Genomic DNA, 9,916 nt, shown 5'->3' with positions numbered 1-9,916 from the left:
TGTGGCCTTTTCAGATTGGCTTCTTTCACTTAGTTTCCTCCACGTCTTTTCATGGTTTGACAGTTCATTTCTTTTAAGTGCTGAATAATATTCCACTGTCTGGATATACTACAGTTTATCTATTTCTAATTTTTTTCTTAAAAAAACCCTTTTTTTTAACACCAGCTCAGGGCTGAGTAGTAGATATAAGACAAATCTGAGTAGTAGGTATGAATATTCTCTATACTTTTGCTTAAAGGATTAAAAAAAAAGACTCAGCTTCTCTTTACTGGGGTTGGTGGCTCTGAGCCTGGGGCCGTGTGACTTCTGTCTGGGGAGAGCCTGCCCCAGGACAAGGCAGCGAGCGGGTGGGCTCTGATGCCCTGTGAGCACCTGCACTCAGCTGGCCAGGCCGGGAGGTTTAGTTAACATGAGCTTTAAACAATACATAGCTTTGAGTCTCAGTGATTCTATTTAGAATGTGATCTTCTGGACCTTGCTTTCCTCCTCTCTAAAATGAGAAAAACTGCCCTCAGAAGGTTGTGAGGATCAAGCACGAGAAGAAAAACAGAGTGACCTGTAAAGTGCCAGAATGTCAGTAGGTGTCTGATTCGATACTTACTGGGTGATTGATGTCACACTTTACAGCCTGGGAGAAGCTCTGGTCCCAGCCTTGGGATCCACACCAGCCACCCAGGTGCCACCCACCAGCCCCTATTCCCACCTCAAGCCCTTGCTGACCTCACGAGGATCTCTCTCCAGGGTTTGCTTCTCGTGCTTCAGGAAGTGAGCTCTTCTTCACCACCACTTCTTCCCACCATGGTCTGGCCACCCTAACCTTTGTAGCCCAGGGTGCTCCCTGGGAGGATGACGGACGGCCAATTCCTTCAGAAAGGGCACCCGTGGCCAAGACGCCGATGACCTCTGGGGCCTGCCTGTGGTGTCCTACCCGCCAGAGGGGGGCAAAGCTTCCACAGGTTGTGGAAAGGAGTCTGAGGGGCAGCGAGGTGAGAGGGGGAGCTGGCCAAGCGGCTCAGGGCTGCAGTGTGTCCTTCAGTGGGGCGATTTACCCCGAACGGCCTCATCTGCTACAGCCCTTTTGGGGAAGAAGAGCCCAGCCTCTTCCTCACGGTGGCACTTCAGAGAGCAGAGCCCGAGCCTCAGCCCCAGTTTTCAATCCTGCCTCCTGAGGAGTCTTCCTGCTCTCTTAGCCTCTTTTTCCCAGGGACACATCAGGTGGGGCTAGTCAGCCATTGCCAGAGGGGTGTGTGTGGGAATTTAGGGGCTGCCTCCCAGTCTAGAAACTCAGGCTTCCTCTCAATGTCTCCTCGAAAAAGGGAAGGTCAGCATGAGCCGCCAATACTCCTCCCTCCTCCCTCCTCGACGGTCACCACTGGGCAGTTTGCTTGCTCTGGCTTTCCTTCCCAGATTGAGGTGTAAGTTCCCCCGGTGAGAGCAGGATGGCCTCGGGAAGAGGACTGGGAAATCCTAGACTTGGACTTGAGGGAAGAATTCCACACCTTTTCTTGTCTCTTCAACCAGTGTCATTTATTTCCTGCTTTTTAAGTCCTTTCCACATTTCTTCCCTGGGAGCTTTCTGTGGTGCTGTTAACCCTTCCCGAAGATCCCGTGTTGGAACTGTGGACCTGGAATAGGGCACAGAGGAGGGCTGGGTTGGGGTGAAAGCAGTGGGATGCAAGAAGCAGATGATACTTTAGATATAAGCTGTTTCCGGGCACAGCTTTTCTTAATTTGGGTAAACTTGGATCCTAAAGTGTTGTAATCACTCACTCTTCCCCCGGAGGGAAGTCAAGCCCAGATGGTGCGATCCATTTCCCATACACTCTGGCAAGGTCACTGGAAGGGCCAGCTGGCAGCTTTCTTGTTATTGTAGAGTTATTTTATCCTTTAACGTTCTACTGATTAAAGTCCTTAAATCTCAAGAGGCCAGATGGAAGCCAAGTAATATTGCCCTTTTGGTTTCCTTTTAATGAGATCAGGACTGGGAGAGGACTGGGATAGGACAGAAATGGAGAAGCCGTCTGCTGGGTGCCCTGGGGCTCGTTGCCCAGAGGGCTTGGTGAGCCGTGAATTACTTTCATCTTCTTCCCTATAGGGAGTGTTGTCAGTCTCTATTTTCCAGAAAACTCTCATAATAGTTTCTGTAGGACTTTGCGCTTCACAGGCTTCAATTAAAATTTGACGCAGCCTGGGGAGTGGGAGGCTAAGAGGCCTGTCAAGACACTTGACCCTGAAAGCCCGGAATTCCTCCTGCTCCACCCCCGGGCTGCTTGGCAAATAATCGTGGAGGGGGGCATTGAGGATGTGCTGCGCCCTCCCCCAGATCCTGCTGCCTGGGGACTAATGGTGGGGTGCAGCTTCAGGTCCTGCTCCCCGCAGAAGAGCTTGAAGCAGCCCACCAGCAGCGGGGCACTCCCAGTCCTGCTGGGCTGGAAGGGCCCGAGCCCACCCAACCCAGCTCTCAACCGAGAGGATGCTGGATAAGGACAGCCACCTGCTGCGCTGTCCCAGCTGCACCCATATCTGCTCTATGTCTGCCAAGAGTTGCCTCATCCCCACGTTCATCTAATGAAGCGGGTGGGGGAGGGCCGGCCAGGCCAGGGTGCTGAGGAGGCAGCTGCAGGGAAGAGGGCTTTGCAGCGAGGTGCCTGCCAAACCCCAGTAACTCCCACCGGCCTCTTAGAGTCTCTCCTACCCTCTGTACATTGTCACCATTTTATTTTACAAACGGTTTTTAGCACCAGCTGTGTACAGAACCCCACATTAGACCCCATGGAGCAAAAAGGAAACAAAAGAAACAGAAACGCCTCTGCTTTCAAGGATATTTTAATTTAGGTCAAGAAACACAAATCTACCCACCAAAGGGCCTGAGAACAAAACCAAACCACGGGCAGTGCATACTTACGAAACCAGGAGGTTTCAAAAGATGGGGCGAGGGGGCAAGTCGGAAGGACTGTTTAAAAAGTTGAAGAACGCTTGTGCGCAGGGAATGACTGCGACCCAGGGAGATGTTTGCTACCATGCTAAGGATGGGCCACACCTGCCAGCGCCCCGCAGGCGTGGACGAAACCTGCGCACCAGCGCCGCCTGCAGGCTGGGGTTCTGCGCCCCCTCCTGGCCGGATCAGCGGCTTTTAGGCTTGAGGGGCCTGAAGGATTATTTGAGGATTGGTGAAAAAGTGCAGATTATGAGGCCTCAACCCTAGAGGTTCTGCTTCAGTAAATTGGGGGTCCTCTGTAGGATCCACTGTGAACCACACTTTGAGAATCACTCTTTTAGGAGCTCAAACCGAGGCCCTTCCCTGTAACAGCCTCTGGAAGGAAACATTAAGGGCCTGTCCTCTGTTCAAGCCTCCTCTGCACGCAGCGCCTTCACCCCCAGTGCTGTGCCCCCCCTGCACACAAGCCACACACACCACATCACAGACAAGTCACACACCACACCACACACACCCACATACGCCACACACACCCACACACACCACACACCCACACACCACACAAAATACACACCACACACACCCACATACACCACCCACACCCACACACACCACACACCACACAAAATACACACCACACACACCCACATACACCACACACACACCCACACACACCACACAAAATACACACCACACACACCCACATACACCACACAAAATACACACCACACATGCCCACATACACCACTCACCCACATACACCACACAAAATACACACCTCACACACCCACATACACCACACACACACCACACACACACCACACAAAATACACCACACACACACACACACATCACACAAAATGCACACCACACACACCCACATACACCACACAAAATACACACCTCACACACCCACAGACACCACACACACCCACATACACCACACAAAATACCACACACACGCACGCACACCCGGAAAATATACCAGGGGCCATTCACCCCTGTCCCGCGCCTCTAATCTGTGACGCGCCTCTAACCTGTGACGCGAGGTACGGTGAGTTGGCCGCCCACGCGGTGACGCAGGGAGGCGGCAGGACGAGAGAAAATGCGTCACCGCCTCACCGGGCTTCGAGGTGGGGCGAAGGTCCCGGCTATTGTTCCCTCCCCAGCTCTGCCGTGAGAGAGCCTCTTACCTCAGCGCCGAGACGTATTGGTCTCATTTTGCAGACGGAGAAGATGGAGGCGGGGAAGGAAAGTGATCGGAAGGCGAAAGCAGCGAGGCCCTGAGCCTCTGAAGCGTCCATACCTCCGCGGAGGTACGGGAGGAGGGAGAGGACATTGACGGCCTTGTGCGGGGTCGGGCAGGGGACAGAGGCCGGCAAGCCTGGGCCTCGCCCGGCCCAGGGCCGGAGCCGAGCGGCCTCCCCCTCCTGGACGCCTGTCCGCGCCACCCCCCAGCTAGGGCAGAGAAGCTTCTGGCAGGAGAGGGGCAAGCATCAGTGACCAGCACAGGGTGTGAAAAACTCCCTCGTCCTCGGGAGCCATTGGCACAGCTGTGGGAAGGCTAACATCTGGCGCGTGGCCGCCGGGTGACCTCCTGGGTCCAGGGAGGAGCTGGTGCTTGAATAACTCCAGGGCCCGAGAAGGGGAGAGGCCGCTGCCGACCTTCCCCCTCCCCCTGCCCGGGCCGGGCGGCAGCGACGGCCCGAGTGGAGGGCAGAATGCAGGGACAGAAGCTCCCCGGGCCCCAGCTCGAGCTGGGCCTCCCGCAGCCGCAGAAGGGCGGCGCCGGCCTGCTTTTCTGAACAGTCCCTCCCGCGGGCTCCCGGTCATCCCCGGCCTCGGCCCTCCGTCCCGCCTCCCACCGCCACAGCGCTGACGAGCCACCGAGAAGCAGAGCTCAGGGAAGAGGTGCCAACGAGGTGCCACGAGGGGGAGGGACAGCGCGGGGCCGTCGGCTCTGAGAAGGGTCTTCTAGAAACGGCCGCAGGGTGTGCATCTTCCGGGGATGCGGGGACCCGGGAGCCTGAGGGACGAGGGCCCGGCGGCGCGGGGAGCCGCGCACAGCTCTCCAGCCTACGGCGGGGGAGGAGAAACAGTCGGGTTTCTTTTGCCCACAACTCCCCAGGGCTCCAGAAAACTAGTGGGCAGCAGCCTAGGAGTCCTGGAGAGGAAGGGACAGCCCGCGGCGGTGTGGCCGTGACCGCCCGCGCCTCAGGGCCCTTTCCTTCCCTGCGGGGCCCCGGTTCTGTCCTCCGGGCGAGAGCGGTGCTGGGAGGGAGACTGGGGGGCCTTCTGCTTCCCTCCGGCGCTTCAGAAACCCCAAGTCCTCCGTGTGTGGTGGGAGAGGGGGAGGGGACGGGGGGAGGGCTGGAGGGCACGGGGCGGTGGGGACGTCAGGCCTGCTCGCCGGGAAGGTATCTGAGGCCAGCGAGGCCCAGAGGCAGAGATGCCCGCAAACTCTGGATTCCAGCCGGGAGCAGGCGGCCATCAGACCCCAGGCTCCCGACCCCACCTCCTGAGGCCCCCGCAGGAAGCCTGGCACCTTTCCTGGTGACGGCTGTGCCACCTGCCACCACGTCTGCACCCAGGAGAGCCCGCAGCCCGCGCTCGCGCGCTGCCCTGGGGACTGGATGCGACTCACTCCTTGCTTGCTAATCACTCCCTTCTCCTCTGCCTCGCGTCTCGCACAGCCTTCCCTCCCCTGGGGAAAAGCGTGCCCATCTGACACCTCGCCTGCCTGCTCCCGGTGAACCATTCACCTGTCCTTGCCGCTGCCCCTGCTCTGTGCAAGCCCCACACCGCACTCCCCGGCCTGCTGCCTCCTGCTCCAACCTCCACCAGGATGACTGTCTGTGTGCCCATCCCTCACTCCAGCAAGTGTCCCTCATGGTGAGCCTCAGGCATCTGGCAGGCAGGCTGTGTCCAGCAGCCGTCCTGTAACCTCTCTGCCCACCTGCACACAGAGGGGCACAGACCCGTAGCCTGGAGGCATCGGACGAGGGAGCATCAGAGCGCAGTGGCCAAGCTCTTCCTTCTCAGGCCACCACTCAGCCTTTCCGTGACCAGTGGCACCTCCCCCAAAGGGAGCCAAGAAAAGGGTGACTTCTGGTTTTGTCTCTTCTTTGACTAGAGGCCCGAAGAAGAGTCTAGACAGAGTAAGCAATGGGAGGTCCCAAGACTGTCCAGGATGACTGTGACCTGACATCACGGAGCCTGTCTGATGGGGAAAATGACCCCCTCCTGCAGTGCAGCCAGGGCTCCCAGGGGGCACAGTGTAGAGGCCAGACTTCTAGAGTGGGCTCTGGTACCAGCACCAAGCCAGACCGTGGGCACTCACAGGCCCACTCTGGGCTTCCAGGTCTTCTGTAAAATGAGACAGTCCAGCTGTTTGATCCCCAAGACCACTTCTATGTTTTCTGAGCCATGACGAGGAAAAAAAAAGATCACACCTAGAAGCTGAAGCAGGCTGAAAAGCCAACATTACTTGCCTGTGGGTTTCACGGTATGTAACAGCTCCTTTCTTTCTTTCTTTTTTTTTTTTTTTTTAAGGCTAAATACAGAAAGGGCTTCCCAGGCCTGTGAGCTGGGTAGTCATACAGAACCCCACGGTTAGAAGGGCCCTGTGTTGGGTTTAATGCTCTGCTGTGGCTGCCTTAAAAGTCTTGATAATTTTTGCACAAGGGCCCCACACCTTCATGTTGCACTGGGTCCTGCAGATGTGAAGCTGGTGCCGGCCACAGGTACTTAGGATGTTGGTCAAGGAGAAGCAGCATGGACGTGTCTGCAGTGTTTTGCTCTATAGAATTTTGGCATCTGGAATACAGAAATGTTGAACATTTCCTCATTTTCAGTGCCTGGGGAAGGGGGAGAAGGTGAGCCAATTATGGAAGCACTTGGCGAAAGTTAAATTGTTCAAGGGGACTAGGAGTCCTATGTGCACAGTTACTGCTCTTGGAGTCAAGCACATCCAGGGCTCTGTGGATTGATTCAGACATGTCCTGCAGGGAAATACTACTGCTGTTGCCTAATATCCATTGTCTGCTTCTTCTGTAGTACTAGGGTTATTAGCTGGCCATGGCCCAGAAAACAACTTTTCCCAGGTTCCTTTGCAGCTAGATGTGTCCTTGTGATTAATTGCTGGCCAGTGGGATGTACCTGGAAGTGTCTGCCACCACCCCATTGGTGTGTGCCCTTTCTTCTGAGTTGTATTTTTGATCTATAACATAGCAGAAGAGTTTTAAACCTTCAGACTAGGATCTGATGGAGTCAGAAAAACATATGCTATTGTTATCATTTCACAGTAGAGATTTATTTAAGAGTGAATTGACACATAGGTACCCTTTAATGTTTAGTTCTTCAAACAGGAAGATGAGGCTAGCATCCCATCTCTAAAGGGGATGCTGGTGAGAGGAGCAGGTAATAAGTAAAATCTCAGGCATGGGCAATGAAGAAGAACTGAGCAGGTGGGGTATGGGGGATGGTGAGTGACAGGGGTGCCATTTTAAGGGTAGCATGAAAGGGTCCGAGGAGGTGATGTTTGAGCAGAGAGCTTGGTGAAGACAGGAAGGACCTGTTACAGATAGCTGGGGGAAGAACATTCAGGGAAGAGGGATACAGTCAAATTGTTTTGCCAAAAGTGGGGATCTCTTACGATTCAGACTTTTATTTCCAACTATCTGTTGTCATCTCCATCTGGATGTCCCAACAGCAGCTCAAACCTAATGTGTTTAAAATTTCTGTTCTGCTCCAAACCAGTTCCTCTTCCTCTATTTCTGTTAGTGCCACTATCTTCATATCATAATGACCTAGACTGAAACATTGGAGTCGTGTGCACCAAATTACCAAGTTATGACCATTTTTCTTCTACAAATGCTCTCCAGTCTTTTCTGCCACCTCTGGAGTCCAGGCCCTGGATTACTGCAGCAACCTTCTCACAGGTCTCCGTGCCTGCAGCTGCTCCAGCTTCTGTCCGTCTTCAGGACTGTGGTCGGTCATCTTCCTTAAGCACTGCTTTGACTTCCTCTGCTCAAAAAGCTTCAGAGTCTCTACAAATAAAGTCTGCAATCCTTAGCCCAGTAACTAAGGTCCACCTTTCCTTCTGGTCCCATCTTCCCATGCTCTTCTAAGTACATCTTGGTTTGGATTCTTTGCAGTTTTCCGAAGACAGCTCCTCCTCTTCTGTCTTCATGTTGATTCCTGCTGCTTCCTCCTCCTACTGAAATTTGATTGCCACCTCTCCCATGAAGTCTCTCCTCAGCTTCTTGCTCAGCAGAGTTTTTGGTTTTTTGTTTTTAACATCTTTATTGGAGTATAATTGCTCTACAGTGGTGTATTAGTTTCTGCTTTATAACAAAGTAAATCAGCTATACATATACATATATCCCCATATCTCCTCCCTCTTGCGTCTCCCTCCCACCCTCCCTATCCCACCCCTCTAGGTGGTCACAAAACACCGAGCTGATCTCCCTGTGCTATGCGGCTGCTTCCCACTAGCTATCTATTTTACATTTGGCTGTCTATTTTACATTTATATATAAGTCCACGCCACTCTCTCACTTCATCCCAGCTTACCCTTCCCCCTCCCCGTGTCCTCAAGTCCATTCTCTACGTCTCAGCAGAGCTTTCTATCCTTTAACCTATAAAATCCTATTTGCATCACTTTTCTTTCTGGACCTTTTCAACTGTAAAAGGAATACAGCATTGAGAAAAGAGTTGAAAATGGAAAAACAATCCATATTCCTATTTCAACAAGTGAGTTCACATTTGATAGTTTTTCTAGTCCTTGGCGATCTCCATGCATATTTTTACATAACTGTAATCATAGTAGACATACAACTTTGATTTGTTTTTACTTCCACCCAACATTTCCCCATCTTTCCACTGTCTTTTCAAAGTTGTAGGAGTTTTAAAAAAAGGTCAAAATAAGTCTATAAGTGTCTCATTCAAGGATGTATCTCACAGAGTTGATGTACTATAATTTATTAGACCATCTATCCCTGAACATTTGATGGGTTTTGTTATAGTCTAGCTATTATAGACTAGAAGTTATTTGAGAGAAAAAAGAATATCTTAAGCCTTCTCTGTATTCCTAGCACCTAGCAAACACTTCAATCAATATTTATTGGATGGATGGATACATAAATGAACAAATGCACGTAATGAACATCCTTAGACATAACGTTTTTCCTGATGAATATTTTCCTAGCCAAAGAGTATTAAAAGAGCATTAATATTTTATATAAAATATTAATATTTTAATATAAAAATTAGCATTTTGGTGGGCTTTGCACATTGTGGCAGATTGTATTTTTCAAAAATGGCCACATCAATATATGTCCCATCCCACGTGCTGTGATGTGGGACATCCCTCCATTGAGAGGTGGGGTCTATGTTCTCTCCCTTTGAAACTGGTCAATTCTTTTTTTATTTTAATTTAATTTATTTATTTATTTATTTATTTATTTATTTATTTATTTATTTATGGCTCCGTTGGGTCTTCGTTGCTGTGCTTGGGCTTTCTCTAGTTGCAGCAAGCGGGGGCTACTCTTCGTTGCGGTGCGCAGGCTTCTCATTGCGCGGGCTTCTCGTTGTGGAGCACAGGCTCTAGGTGCGTGGGCTTCAGTAGTTGTGGCACGTGGGCTTCAGTAGTTGTGGCTCACGAGCTCTAGAGCGCAGGCTCAGTAGTTGCGGCGCACGGGCTTAGTTGCTCCGCGGCATGTGGGATCTTCCCGGACCAGGGATCGAACCCGTGTCTCCTGCATTGGCAGGCGGATTCTTAACCACTGTGCCATCAGGGAAGCCCCTGGTCAATTCTTTGTAGCTGTCTTGATCAACAGAATGCAGTGGAAGAAACATGAAACTTTCAAGCCCAGGTTATAAAAGGTAATATGCTCTGTCTCCACCTCCCCCTCTTTCTCAAGATACTTGCCCTTGAAATTCAGCCACTATATTATGAGGAAGCCCAGGCCACATGTG

The sequence above is a fragment of the Balaenoptera acutorostrata genome, chromosome 7 (genome assembly GCF_949987535.1).
Source record: "Balaenoptera acutorostrata chromosome 7, mBalAcu1.1, whole genome shotgun sequence".
Lineage (NCBI taxonomy): Eukaryota > Metazoa > Chordata > Mammalia > Artiodactyla > Balaenopteridae > Balaenoptera > Balaenoptera acutorostrata.
The sequence above is the reverse complement of the archived record's forward strand: the minus strand, read 5'-3'. Positions refer to the sequence as shown.